Source organism: Lepeophtheirus salmonis, chromosome 4, assembly GCF_016086655.4.
Source record: "Lepeophtheirus salmonis chromosome 4, UVic_Lsal_1.4, whole genome shotgun sequence".
Taxonomy (NCBI): domain Eukaryota; kingdom Metazoa; phylum Arthropoda; class Copepoda; order Siphonostomatoida; family Caligidae; genus Lepeophtheirus; species Lepeophtheirus salmonis.
The window spans coordinates 30,472,319-30,486,679 of NC_052134.2; the positions used below are offsets into that span (position 1 = coordinate 30,472,319).

A 14,361-nucleotide genomic window follows, 5' to 3' on the forward strand; every position below is an offset into this window, starting at 1 on the left:
ATTATTTGTAACATGCATTTCCAAACTATTTATGAACTGATAATGCTTATGTTCGCCTGTTTGGTTGAGAATAAATAAAAATTATTTATAAAATATATATAGGGTAAGTTACGCATCGTGGGACACATCAAAGAGGTGTTTATGTTTAATTACTTTATATAGACATCGTGCGTTATATTTGAGATTTTTTAAAATAAACACATTGATAAATATGTTAGTAAGAAGTTTTGTATAAAAATATCGAACAAAGAGGTTATTAAAGATTTAAAAACACTATCAAAAAAATGCCCAAAATTAATAGATTTGGTCAAGTTTCAAACCAAATTTTTTAATTTCGGACGTTATTCGAATCATGCTTCTTAATTTCAGACACCATGAAATAGCAAAAATATAGGAGATAAATATACATAGGATTGCAAATGCTGTTTGAATATTTATCTCTTGCGTGGATAAAATTCAAAATACAACGTACCTACTCTTTTACACAGGGGGGTAGTGGGGAAAGAGGGAGGAACAGACACACGGTACATTAATTAGAAGAAGAAATTATAAAAAGAAAAAGAAGAATCATCACTCCTCTTTTTGTCATATTAATAGTTAATATAATTTAGAAAGGATCATATCTGTGTTTCCGACTCCGTCTCGGGGAAAAATATAATGGACCCAGTTCTGAGATATCATACCATGTATTCCATGGATACCTCCAATATCTGATTCACAGTTAAATATCTACTCGGATTTTAACTCTAGCCAAGCATGTTTGGAGTCTTTCGGAGTCCGAGTCGTTTCATTTCAACACATGGAACCTCGGGAAGTAATCAAGATGCAAAGATATGCTATAATTTTCGTGTTTTTGTTGCCCCTATCGTCAACTCCAGAAAGTGAAATCCTCATTTCCGATACGATCCTATATTTCATTGAGACTCTTCCATGTCAAAATTAATGTCATCCTGATAATATGTTGGGTCAATTATGAAAAGGAATTGTCTCTAACTCTAAATCCTTCATTTACTTCAACAATCAAAGTTATCATTTATATTCAGATAGATGATGTTCAGGTTCCCTTTTACATTCTTTGGTTTCATTTATCAATATTAATTATTAATTACAACATCACTATCTGCTTTAGACATCTTTGTATTACCGTTCTAGAAAATCCAAGTTCTGCTGTTTGTCGAGAAAGGCTTCATTCACTAACTTGGAAGATCCATGTTCGATAATTAGCAAGGAAGTCAATGGACTACTTTGCACGTCGATAACTCTAGTGTATTTAAGAATACAAGACAAAGCTGACAGGATCAAGGAACTAATAAATTACAATTTGTCAATCCGTTATTGTTAACTTCAGTTTCTCATTGATTCAATGATTAAAGATTGTTTTCATATTGTCTGATTTATTATTTTATTCACCAATTAATTGAATATTATAATATACCATACATAAAGGAATTAATTTGAGTTCTTAACTGATTAATTAGTTCGAATATATCCCTTTGATTGGGTAATAAGCAATTGAAAAAGGTGGAGCATAATATTGGCTAAAGATTCTTCTGTCGTTTTCTCATATCTTTCCCTCAATGAAAGATATTCAACCATATTACTTCAAGATTCAACTTTGCACATACACAATGCTTATTTAGGTTAATCCAATGAAACTTAATGTTGGTATGAGCGTCTGTTAGGGGATTCATAACAATTATTTATGCCTGAAAACGAAATGTTGATAATTTCCCAAGGAGATGAGTAGGAGTGAAGCGACTATAAATCTGAGACTTTATACGATACTTGGACAGTTTTAATTCGGAGAGATATTTAACCGTCAATCAAATGTGTATTGGATGTATCCTTTGGATATATGACATTGTCTTCCCGAAGTGGATCCGTTATATTCCTTCTTGAGACGTAGTTGGATACCCAGATATAAACGTGATCCCTTTTATTAATTATTAATATGATTGATGTGAGGTATGAGGGAGTTGAATGTACCGTACGTCTCTTCCTCCTTTTCTTCTTTCTGATCAACACCTATTTGAATGATTTTCTCTTTGGTATCTAGCTATTTATTTAGATATTTGTTATTTTATTCAATTTAAAAAAAATGTCGAATAATTTGAATTTGTCGATTATTTGGTTCATATTATCAGACAGCCATTATTTCGCAAATAATGTAACAAAAATCCACCAAATAAATTAATCACTTATGTCAAAACTCCTATCTATTGAACTCGAACATGGGAATTGAGTTCTAACAAAACTAAATAGAGTGGAAATATGTTAATATTATCACACTCCATAAAATATAGAAGTATTGAATTTTAACTACAAATAGTTAGAACCTCGAACTTTAAACTTTTGTTTATCAAAAACTCTCCAAACAGTCGATTCGAAATTTTACAAGATTATTTAGAAAAAATGTGATGATTACATAACGATCTCTTTTAACATCCTTGGTTGAAGTACTAAAGAAGTATCCAACAATTTGAAACGTCCGACGATGCGTAACTTACCCTATATATACGAGGTGTGTTCAAAAATTTTCAAATTTTGTTGTCAAGGCACATTTAGCATGCTAGATTTTTTTGTTACTACACTCACCATGAAGATATATTTAATGTTTCAACTATATAATAGGTTAAGTTTATTTGTGGGAGGCATAATAGTTTGAAGTATTTTGCTTGTTCTGCAATTTTTTGCTATATAAAAAAATGGATCAAATCATTTCTGCAAAAAAAATTAATGAAGTGCTTTAAAACACTTAAAATGTTGACAATGGCATACCGTGTAACTGTTTTGATTAAAAACATGTTTACAAGTTGTATAAATTCGTCCAAGATGGCCGAGAAGATACAAAATCACAAGACACGGTCAGGGCGCCCAAGCACGTTAACAACAAATGAAAAACTTTGAAGCAGTCAAGAAAATGACTATCAAAGAAGTTGCGGAGGATAATGACATATTGGTTGGCTCGTGCCAATGTTTGTTCCGAAACTCCTTAATTTTGACCAAAAGAATTGTTGCATTTTTTGCCCAAAGTCAACAACACAGTGAAACCTTAGTCATAATATTCGCCGGATTTGGCCCCATGTGAATTTTCTTGTTTCCAAAACTTAAAAAACGTATAAAAAGAAGGGGATTAGCAACAATTGAGGAAATAAAGATAGCATCGCTGGAAGAGCTCAAAGTTACAGCTTAAAGTGCTTATGAGAAGTGCTTCGAAGATTCCACTAAAGAGTTAGCATAAGTTTGTTGTATCTGATGCCTACATCGAACTTCTTCTGGATGAGAAAGTGCTATATTGGGCCAGAGAAAAGTTCGGGTACAACTTTTGTTTTCACTCAAGACAGAACTCTGGGTCATCGTACCACTCAGAACCAGGCCTTCCTGAAAGAACACTTTTGGGACCTCAATATTTGTGCACTTTCCTCTTCAGTCGCGAAACCCTTGTACTACTCTATCTAGGGGCATCTGTCGGGGAAGGTGTGTGCTACTCCTCAAGGCGTGTCCTGTTTCTTGATGCTTCCATCGAGAAGGAATGGACCAAGGTAGAGTCTGACTACATCATCAAGGTCTGCAAAGGATTTAGGCCTCGTATTGAGGCAGTTATTAGAGCTGAGGGCTCACATACCGAATATAAGTTGTGCCAAACACTATTCTTAGATGATTTTGTTAATTAAATGTCCTGATTTAAAGATCTTGTTTAAATTTTACTCTAGAAAAATTCACCATTTTATATGATTAACCTTGTACCTATATGAATTCATTTATGCCAGATCTTCCAGAATGAAAAAATAAAGAGTTTAAATTTTTTATTTACTATGATGTGATGAGCCATTTACTACTTTAAACTCTAGAGTATTCAGTAACTTTATTTAAGCGTCACACGCTTTTCCGTTGTTAAACATACAAATTTTGATTCAATATTATAGAAGATAATACACTAACGAAAATAGACAAAAATTCATCTCCATATACAACTTAATGTTATGTTTCCAATTTACATATAGCATTAGTTATTTATATGTGGCAAAAGTAAAGTAGCCACCCTAAAAAATTATTACTTCCTACGTCTATGGAAATAAATGATTATTAAAGCTCATAAACTTTTTATATAGAACTCAAGAAACATGATTCAAGTCCTCTTCAGTCTTTTGCCTTCAACTTGTTAAATTAAATCAAATTAAAATCTCTAGTTTACACCGTTAATTCTTTGTAACAAGTTAAAATTGAAATTTACCTATAAGTTTCGAGAAACTTTGTCAAACATTCAGAAGCCTTATTCATTATATCCTGGTTGTTTAAAACATATATTATCAGTAAATATTTGATCAATTATATGCACACTCAAGTTTATTTTGGATTTTCTTTAAAGAGTTTGTTTACTACAGCTTATCATCCCAAGTTGAATTGAATACTAGAAAGATTTCATAGAACTCTTAAAGTAGCCTTGGCTGCAACAATGGGCCAAGAGGACGAGTCTTGATTTAATGCACCGTCTGTTCGTTCTCATGGGGATTGGGACATCCATCCCATCTTTACCGGGAACCTCATTTTCAACAATGCACCATTTGTTGGGATCAGCTACCAACTTACCGACATCGTTGGCCGATTACTCTGATGCTCAGAAGGACAGATACCTTTTCATTAAACTGAAAAATATGAAACATATTCCGCCAATAATTATTTTTCAGCCTTAAATCAGAGTCCATACTTCTCTAGATGCGCTCAAAAAGACGACTCATGTGTTTATTAAAAACATTCCAACCAAGCAAGCTTTGTCTCATACTGACCTTGGTCCATTCAATCGGACTTATTGTCTAAGTCCGATTGGACTTTCAAAATAGACCTGGATCAGCGGTGCGACATTGTATCGGTCAACTGTTTTAAGTCTGTTTTTGGTATTCAGGGCATTCTCACTGCTTTTAAGAACTTACGTCAGATCCTCCTTAGAAATAACAAAAACAATTTCACTGTACAATTATATTTCCCTTTTTCTCATTTTTCGTATTTGTTTGAATTTTCTCATTTTACGTTTTTATTTGAATGCTCTCATTTATCAATTTTTTTTTATTTAAATGTTCTCATTTATTAAGGTTATTAATGGATTGGTTTTGTTAGAATCTAGAGGGAGCACTGAAGGACCTCTTAGAGCTCTTCTTGTTTATACTGTCTAAATATGTCTCATAGAAGGACTCTAACAAAGATTAGTTAAAGTAAGATAACCAACTTGTATCGACTTCTTCGTTTATATGACGTGTACAAGAAAACTATACAGTATACAAGATGCAACCAAAGTATGATACGAAGAATTTTAAATGATGGATTTAGAATAAAAACTTTAACGAAATGCATGGCGAAACTATTTTCTTTAAATCAATATGTGTAGGTTCGATACTCCGGCGTCGGAAGTGGGCGCTGGGCAAATGTTAACGTCATTAGGGTAGGCCTATTTTTTTTTAAATATTTGTGGTTGTGGTTGTTTGAAAATTTTAAAATGATGCTTTTGTTTTTTTATAAATACTATTTTTTTTTCCAGCAGACTAAAATTTTTGGGAAGAGATAAAATTCATTCTGAATCGTTTTTATAAAAAAAAAGACATGAACAATGTATGCGTGATGACATATTTTGTGTTTCAAAATTAGGAACATCGACCTACAATAACAGCCAATGAAGTTGTATAAATCATATTTTTACAACTCATATTCGTAAATCAGAAATGGAGAGAAAATTTGTTTGCAGTCTGTGATCGCTGTCTATATTATAATATTGTTCCAAATTGGCACAGAAAAAAACTATTTAATACCGAACCCAAAAGAAAATTTGGTCTTGGACCGTGTCTTAGTCACTAATATTGAGTTCTATTTCTAGTTCCCCTGGATAATTGTTGTACAAAAATGTATATTTACTCCATTTGACCATTAATGAAAAAAAAAAAAAATAGAATGCATAATGTAGGGAAATTATTATGATGCAATAATTGATTACTCCATGGATTATCCATACCACGTCAACTGTTATTAACCCATTTTAACAGACAAAGTATTGAGGTTCATAGCAGGATCCGGGGAGAATTAGAAAATAAGTGCATTAACTATTAATTGAAACCCAAAGAACATGTTTTAGTCAATGTATCCGCCCTCAGAATTGATGGTGAGCTCCGAGCGGTGGCGGAAGCTACTGCAGATCCGGTAGATTCACACGGCTCTCATGGGGGCCCAGGCATTATTAACAGAGAATCTTTAGGATTCCTCAGGGAGAATTGTCAGTAGTGGAGTTGATCAATGGGAGAACTTTCGTGTCCATAAGTTTGACGTACTCATCAGCTTTCAGCCTGTATCCTAAAGGGAACTGCATGGGATGATTGTTCTTCCCGTTGGGTTCAACCAGGCCTAACATCATTACTGAAACAGGGTGTTTGGTGTTGCGGACATATCGGTGCTCCTCTGCTGGATCCCCAAATATCACTACTCGATCATTCTGCCTATAGAAGACAGGACCAACAGTAAAGGTTTTCTCATCAGAACAGATCACAATGAGTGCACAAGTTCCCTTGAGGTGGCTCAGGACTTTTTTTCACATTATCCATGAACTTTTAGATCCAATTCTGCAAGCAAAGGGCCGCGTAATACACAACAGTGACTTTCCTCCTGCTTTTTTGATAGACATTTAAGAAATTTAGGAATTCGGAAGGTTTCTTGCCTACTCTTAGAGAGTGTTTGAGGTCTTCCCTGACCTTCAATTGCAAGAAGATATTTATAAATTGTCTTCTTTGTGAGCCGAGTCTTCTCCCAGATGGCCTTTAAGAACAACCCTGTGTAAAGGAGCGCTGCAATTTCAATCCATTTATCGTGCTATGTGACAATGGTGACGAATAGGACAATGCTTTTTCTTAGGAATCGACAGTGTGTTCAATAACAATATTGTAAAGGAACAAATGACTCTTAACCTCTCAAAATTTACATAATAGAGAAAAGTAAATAATAACGGTTGGCCCAGTATATTTGAACGGTGTAACTTTTTGACTAATTGGATTAAAATTACATAATGATACGTACTATTTGGCACATTATAAGGTCAAAATGCTCACAGGGTTATTTTACTTGTAAAACAAGTCCTTGTACACTTTTTACTTTATTTGAAAGAAAGAGAAATCTAGGTTAATATTAATGATACAAAAAGAATTATTAATAAGGATATGAAGGATATTTTAATTTCTATTATATTTTTAAAATTAATGGGTTTTTTCAATTTGTTAAGGAGGATCTTTAATCGTTCCAGCCTCTTTTGTCTGTGTAAAGCCGTCAAACCCTGAGCGTTTATGACAGTCCTAGACTTGAGGACCCAATCCTCCTTAACGATGTACTGGAAATCCATTTTGTGAGCCCTGAAGTCCCTGTCCATTTGGCAGATGTTGTCACAAAGGTTAACATCTATCTTTGCGTTCACACTCCTTATGAGACCTTCTGTGCGGACCTATTTTAGTCTTTCTGATCTGTGACGATCAACAAAGTATTCTATTTCGTTGTAGAGCTTGTTGGCGTTGTATAAAGTGGCTCTACTGATCCCAAGGTTAAGATTTTTTGACGAAATTTTTCTATTTCTGTATTTTGGAACTCTTAAAAGACCTACGTCTGACTTTATTTCTTCAAAAAACACCTAAACGAAATCGATTTTTTGTTATTTATATAAAATTTTTGCGAAATTTAACGTGTACAATCTGTTTATACAGGTTACAACTTGTACAAAAATTGCAACTTGTGCACAACATATAGGATTAGAAGTTAAACTCTTTACAGGAGATTTACCACATCAGTAAAAAAAATTTACACAAAAAATAGAAAATCCTTCAAATAATTGTCAAAATATACAACTGAAAAAGGTACTCATATTTCAATAAGTACTACACTCTAACAAATATTTTCATCAAAATATCTAAAAGTATTCTTGCGAAATGTATGTATGTAGAGACCCATACTTTCACCTTCAAAATATGATGTATATCCTTTGAGTACCCTATTCCAATCTCACATGGATAACCCAAGAGAAGGATACAGCATGTCTTACATTAGTCGTCATAATATTTCCTTCTTCTTTCATTCAAACAAAAATATCAGGGGCCTTCACAGGGGGTAGTCTGTAGTTGTTTCATTCCGGAAATTATCGTGAAGAGCAAAAAATATAATCTTTGAAATTTTTTCCCAAAAATTAAATTTTCTATGAATAGCTATTTAAAATTTCATATTTGAATTTTTTTTTCCAAAAAATTTAATATTTTAATCTAAAATTATGGAGGGTAATAAATGACGCTAAGTCTGAAAAAGGATTATCAGCTATACGCAAAAATATTGTTATTTTTTTGTTTCTTTACAGGGGAAAGGTTGGGAGAAGGTAAGGACCTGTACCGCCACTACTGAGCAAATGAAAGTGGCAGCCTCAAAAATGTGATATCAGAGTTGTTGTAACAAAGTAGACATGATTGCCTCAAAATGCTTACTGAACATTTAACATGCTTTTAGTTAATGAAAGATAAGTCTTTATAAATAATTCAATAAAATACTTTCTATTAATCTTGATTTTTAAGTTATTTTCAGTCACTATTATGGTTATTTGTAAATCTATTACAAATCGTTATCGACCTTATTATTGATCTCATTCATTTCGAAAAAACAAATAACACTATCCAACAGAAGAACACTTTTTTTTATGCACTAAAACAGCATATGCTCATCTTAGTGCAATTTGGTCCTCTGATTCCAAATATGCCCTTATTGCTTCTCTCAAAGCCTTGTGACCTTCAGAAAAGGACGTACTTTTGTTGTTGCTATTTTTATGGTTCAACACCGATTTTAAGTCATCGGTGTTGAAAGCAGGGATAAATTGTGTTAATATATTTTAAAGCCTATGTTAAAAATTTCTAAAGCCGTCTTTGTTGAAGATTAAAATAAGCTGTTATAATGGAAGGAATAATATGTATCTACATTGATTAGGTAAATAACAGTTGTCAGTAAGTTACAACTTCAGTAGCACACTTCCATCCATCAGCACCGATCCAAGATTAGACTGAGAAAAGAGATTTATCATTTTATATTGACTCTAAAATTCACTTGTTAGAGTTAAACTGCATATGCATCCTTATTTTAAGCTCTATGGACACTATGGACGTAGCATACCTGTAGTGAGTAAGAGATTCCAAAAGACAGACATTCAAAGAAGTCATCAGAGTAAATCCTACTGGCCAGGGGCAGTTCTGCAAGATTTCGATGCTAGGGATTCCTTCCCACGCACGTAATTTTCTCCATTGATGAAGATACTGAATATGAAAATCATACTCTTAGGATAGATTACATTTTACATTTTAAACAAAGATAACTCGAGTTATAAGTTAGATGCAGACATTTTAAAAAAAGTTTTAGAATTTTTCAATATTATGCTTAAAATATATTAACATAGTTTAACCTTATCTTTAAAACGGAGGGCTTTGAACCTTAAAATAGCCAAAAATAACGAAAAATACATTTTATTACATAATTTTAGCAATATTTCCAAAAGTGAACTGGTTATCAGTTGTCGACAACATTATTTTCTTTGACTTTTTTGGTCTACGAATTTCTTTTTTGTTAGGTTTGTGCTTCTCTTTAAAATGTCAATAAATACAATTTTCTTCTCTCTCTTTTTTGCAAAATTAGTGGAAAACAGTTTTGTGCAATTTTCTTTTCAAAATTCGATAAGACAACTTATCATCTTTAGGAGTTGTCTACAAATATGAAGAAACAACTTTTGTAAATAAAAAAAATTAATGCAACCAACCATTTCCAAGAAAGATGGATGTCAAAATAAAAGAGGGTATCTGCTCTTATTGCCTCATAAATGTGATCCTCTAAAATTGACTATCTCATCTTCTACTCTTAGGGCTCGTATCCAAAGTTGCGAGACTGAATAATGAGGACCAGGGGTCTGTGAGAAAGTCTGATTCATGTTAGCACAATATGAATAGGATTTTAAAGCTCATGGACGATATCAAGACTACTATTCAGAATTATCCCACAATCAGCATGATAACCCCTGTCAAGTAAATCAGGGTGGACCCAAATACCATCGATGAGAGACTTAGGGGCGTTCTCCTATTTCTGTATAAAGCGCCAGATATTGTTAGATACCAACAAAAGGTCAACACAACCCAGACATGGTGTCTCAACAACTTGGCCATCTTTTAATCTTGGACAATTTGGACAACCTCTAGCTCTGAAGATAACTCCTTGGACTACGACCTGTGAGGTAGAGTCGATCAGAAGCCCTAGTCGACTTTTCACTCAAGTGTTAAAAACTTGAAGTCTTCGGTTGAGAGGGAATGGACTTATATGGCTGAGGAATTCGCCAAAAAAAACGTACAAGCCGTTCAGGTATTGAATTTAGTCCATGTTTGGCGTCGATGGAGACCCCTTTCAAAAATAATTATGAATGTTTGTCATATGTTATCATGTGGTAAAATTTTTGTGATTTGCTTCGACACAATGTACCTTTGTGAGCATGGTAATGCTGTGTCATAGATCATATGAAATAATTGTTATATATAATGTTTACTTATGCTCAATCAGCACAACCCTATCGGACCAATAAAATGCCAATTAAAAATATAGACTACTCTCACGAACGAAAGCTTCATTTTCACTGATAAAATTGTTAACTATTTAAGTTTAACATTAGTTTTATAGTACTATAGTGAAGCTTTAAGTGTATTTTATGTACAAAAATTGTCTATCATTATTACTCATTCAGACATCATTGAATTATTTATTATTTCTATAACACGGCATACCTTGTTAACCACAAAAATACCTTATGTTTTTGTCGTCAGCTGTGTAATATCTTGTTATTCTCGATAATTCGTGGCTATTTCATAATTTATTCTGTTTGATAAATAAACAAATTTAATTTATACTTTGAGTTGACAGGTTTACAATGAAAAACAACATTTAAATTAGAAAAGATGAAACGGTTGTTGCGTGTGGTATTTCTTTCTTTTGGTTCATTATTTAATAGGTCTTCGTGGTGTTCTCTTTGATGTATGCAATATTGCCTATGTTTAGTGTCAAATGTTTTTAAAATATATGAATTTTAGTATAATTATTTTTTTCCGTGAACTAATGTTGTTTTAAATGTCAAAAGTTCTTCTCATTAAAGCAGTATTTCATTTTTTCCCCAAAAATCAAATAAAAGGCAGCTGATATTAACAAGGGTATTAACTCTTAATTCAGGTGTACCATATGTCTCACTGTCACCTTCTCCTTGTGCTCTTTTTTTTAATTTTAAATACTCACCTCTAACAATACTTAAGCCTCGTTTCCAAATGGACAAGAATAGCATTTTTATGAAATACCCAACTTTGTAAATTTTCTCATCTTCATGAATTCAAATATATGCTTCTTAAAAAATATGTATTTGTATTTGTCAAAATTGTTTGTGTTTGAGATTAATTCGAGTGGTAAAGGAAATTAATCTCGTAAGTTTTGAATGAGACATTTGTGTTTAAATTCCAAGAGTTCATTTAGTATAGTTTCTCACAATAAAAACAAAAAGATGGCAAAAAATGAAAAAATACAAAGCCAAACATCCTCCAAAGGACGATTTAAAAATTTCCTAATCATAAATAGTACTAGTTCAATTCTTGTCTCTGTTTGTTTGTTTATTAGGCACTAGGATTACAACAAAAGTTAGAATTTTTTTTGCAAATAATGTAATTTTTAATTTTTTTTTCCAAAAAAATTAATTATTTGAAATTATAGTTTTTAAATGTTTTTCCCAAAAATTTAACTTATTGCTACAACTATATTTAAATAAGGAAGGCAGAGACTTGAAACTTTCAGAAACACGACCCTCTGTTCTGTTCGAAATGGGCCACCCCTCGCCTGCCAGGGGGGTTTCTGTTTTATAATTTTTGTGTCCTTTTTGGGACGGGGACTTATCTTGGTCTTTTAATCATTTTTTGATTCCCTAAACAGGGATCCCTTGTGGACCATATTCCCCATAGTTATTTGCTCTCTGCCTCCCTTTGTATATTCTGTTCTAGTACACATGTTTACATTTATATATACAAATTTAAAAAGTTGAGACATATATATGTAAAATAAAATAAAAACAATGTACATGAAAGTAAAATATATCAAAGGGATAATCAGAAACATTTTTTTAGAATAGTTTAATATTGAAAATAATAGTTTAAAACGGCATTGGCTCCGACTTGTTCATCAGATTATTAAGTTGGTTCTTATTTATTCGGTCCAGTCTAGTCTTAGGACCGGATTTATCTGTTCCCAGGGTTTGTCAGTCCTTATTAACGAATCAATCCTTGCCGACGGTCCTGAAGACTGACAGTCCTTGGCACCGGTCCATAACTGTTGGATTTCGTGTAAACATTTCACAAATTGTCGATAGATAAAACGCGGACATATTATATTTTTACAAAGTTATAGAATTTATTCCATTATATATCAAAAATAATGGAAAGACGAAAACACCCCTAATGACGTCATGAGGTATCAATTTTACCAAGATGGTAAGAGTTTTTTTAAATAACACGTAATGTTGATATAAAATTACAACTACGACAAATATTAAAGGTTTATTACTTTACGAAGCACATATGAATTGAGCAACAGGAATTATTTTTTCAATCCAACATGTTTTGTGATTGGAGTTGGTGCTTCTCCAGGCAGTACTACACCTCATTAACTATTCTTTTTTCCTTATTATCTATTAGTTATTTCATCCTTATTTTCCTTCTGTCGTGCGGCAAAATCTCCTGTAGGCAAAATTACCGGTCACGATGATTATCAGCACTTACAAATTTCTTCATATATATTGAATAATATTTTATTTTTGTACAGTGTATATAGATGGCGCTCCTGTTTCTCAATCTCCAGGATTTTTCATGTAAATTTTTTATTAATTACTATTATTTGCTAATCACTTGCATAATCAAAATTTACTTTCGTCATATTTTATATTTTTCTATCAGGATACATCATTCTTCATTTTTGAGAAAATATGCAAAAAATAATGAATGTACACAATATTATTAGGAAATTTATTTTTGCAAAATAGATTTAATTATTTTCAATTATGATTTTAATAAGAAATAAGGAAGAAAAATTCAAGGATCCCAAATAAAGACACTCCTCATTCGTTGTATTCTTTATAAATGCAGCATCAAAATAATTGCATCATCATCGTCCATTCAAATAGTCTAAAATTTTCAATTATTTCATATAATTGATTCAAAGGTAATTATATTACATTTATCACGGTTTTAATTGTTGATCGTTATAATAATTAAACTTAGAAATTAACTAAGCAATTTAACTGAAAATGTCCAAATAGCGAAAAAACAATACATTCTTATTTTGTTCAAGACAATACCCTATACCCTAGTGGTATAAAAATTCGTTTAGGAGGTTAAAATGCAAGCTCATCCTGTATGAGTTCTTACGTCTAATTCAGTGAAATGAACTATATGAATATTAACGAAGAATAAATTATGTAACTCAAACTTCGAGTAATTCAAATCTTCTTTTTTTCCTTAAATTGCGTTGTAGCTGTATCTGAAATAGGAGTTAAATGATTCCCGAGCACCAATAGATTCCAACAAATTTATTCCAAAGCCTTTCCTTAATTATGAAATATATTTTCTTCAGAGACTGAAAGTATTAAGTGCGACAAAATAGGTTTAAGGACATTCATTACAACTCTATCCTCACTGAATTGTGAGGAAGAACTTATGCCATGAGTTTGGAGAGGAGGCACGATAATCTTTTGGTTCAGGAGATTAGCCAATAAACCATCAAGATAATTATATTCATGAATTTCTTCAGCTCTTTTAATCAAATATAATTTATGTGCACTGTTCTTTGGGGTTTGTGGATATTTATAGCGTTGGATGTAGAAAAAGTTCCCTATAAATACGTTTATTTAGAACATGTAAGAATTATTAATTTAAAAAAAAAGTAAAATAGGAATTGTAGGTACAATAAGTATTAAATAAATATATATATATAAATTAAAATACCAATAAAATACGCATTATAATTTATACAAATGGATTTTTTTTTCAATCTTTACATTAAGGAAGACTACGAGCTATAAAATTAACTTAACTTTTTATTTTTAAATTATGCATAATTTCTAATCAAACTTCAGAAATCACAATGATACAATTAAAGAGTTTGGATTTTTTTTTCCATCCTAGTATTTATTCCACAATCGTGGAAAAGGTAGAGTATCATTGTTGCAATCTGCGCCGGGTCAAGATAATGTTGAGATAACCAAATTCTTAAGCCGTGACAACCTATGTCTGAAGAGTAAGGTAA

The 14,361-nt window shown here is 32.1% G+C and overlaps 1 long non-coding RNA gene across 1 annotated transcript; it reads left to right on the top strand.

Annotated features, from left to right (window-relative positions):
- The first annotated feature begins 513 nt into the window (after nucleotides 1-513).
- Nucleotides 514-1,386, top strand: LOC121116317 (uncharacterized). Its single transcript, XR_005863817.2, has 2 exons — nucleotides 514-1,058; nucleotides 1,130-1,386. It is a non-coding gene; the product is annotated as an uncharacterized lncRNA (long non-coding RNA).
- Nucleotides 1,387-14,361: the final 12,975 nt, after the last annotated feature.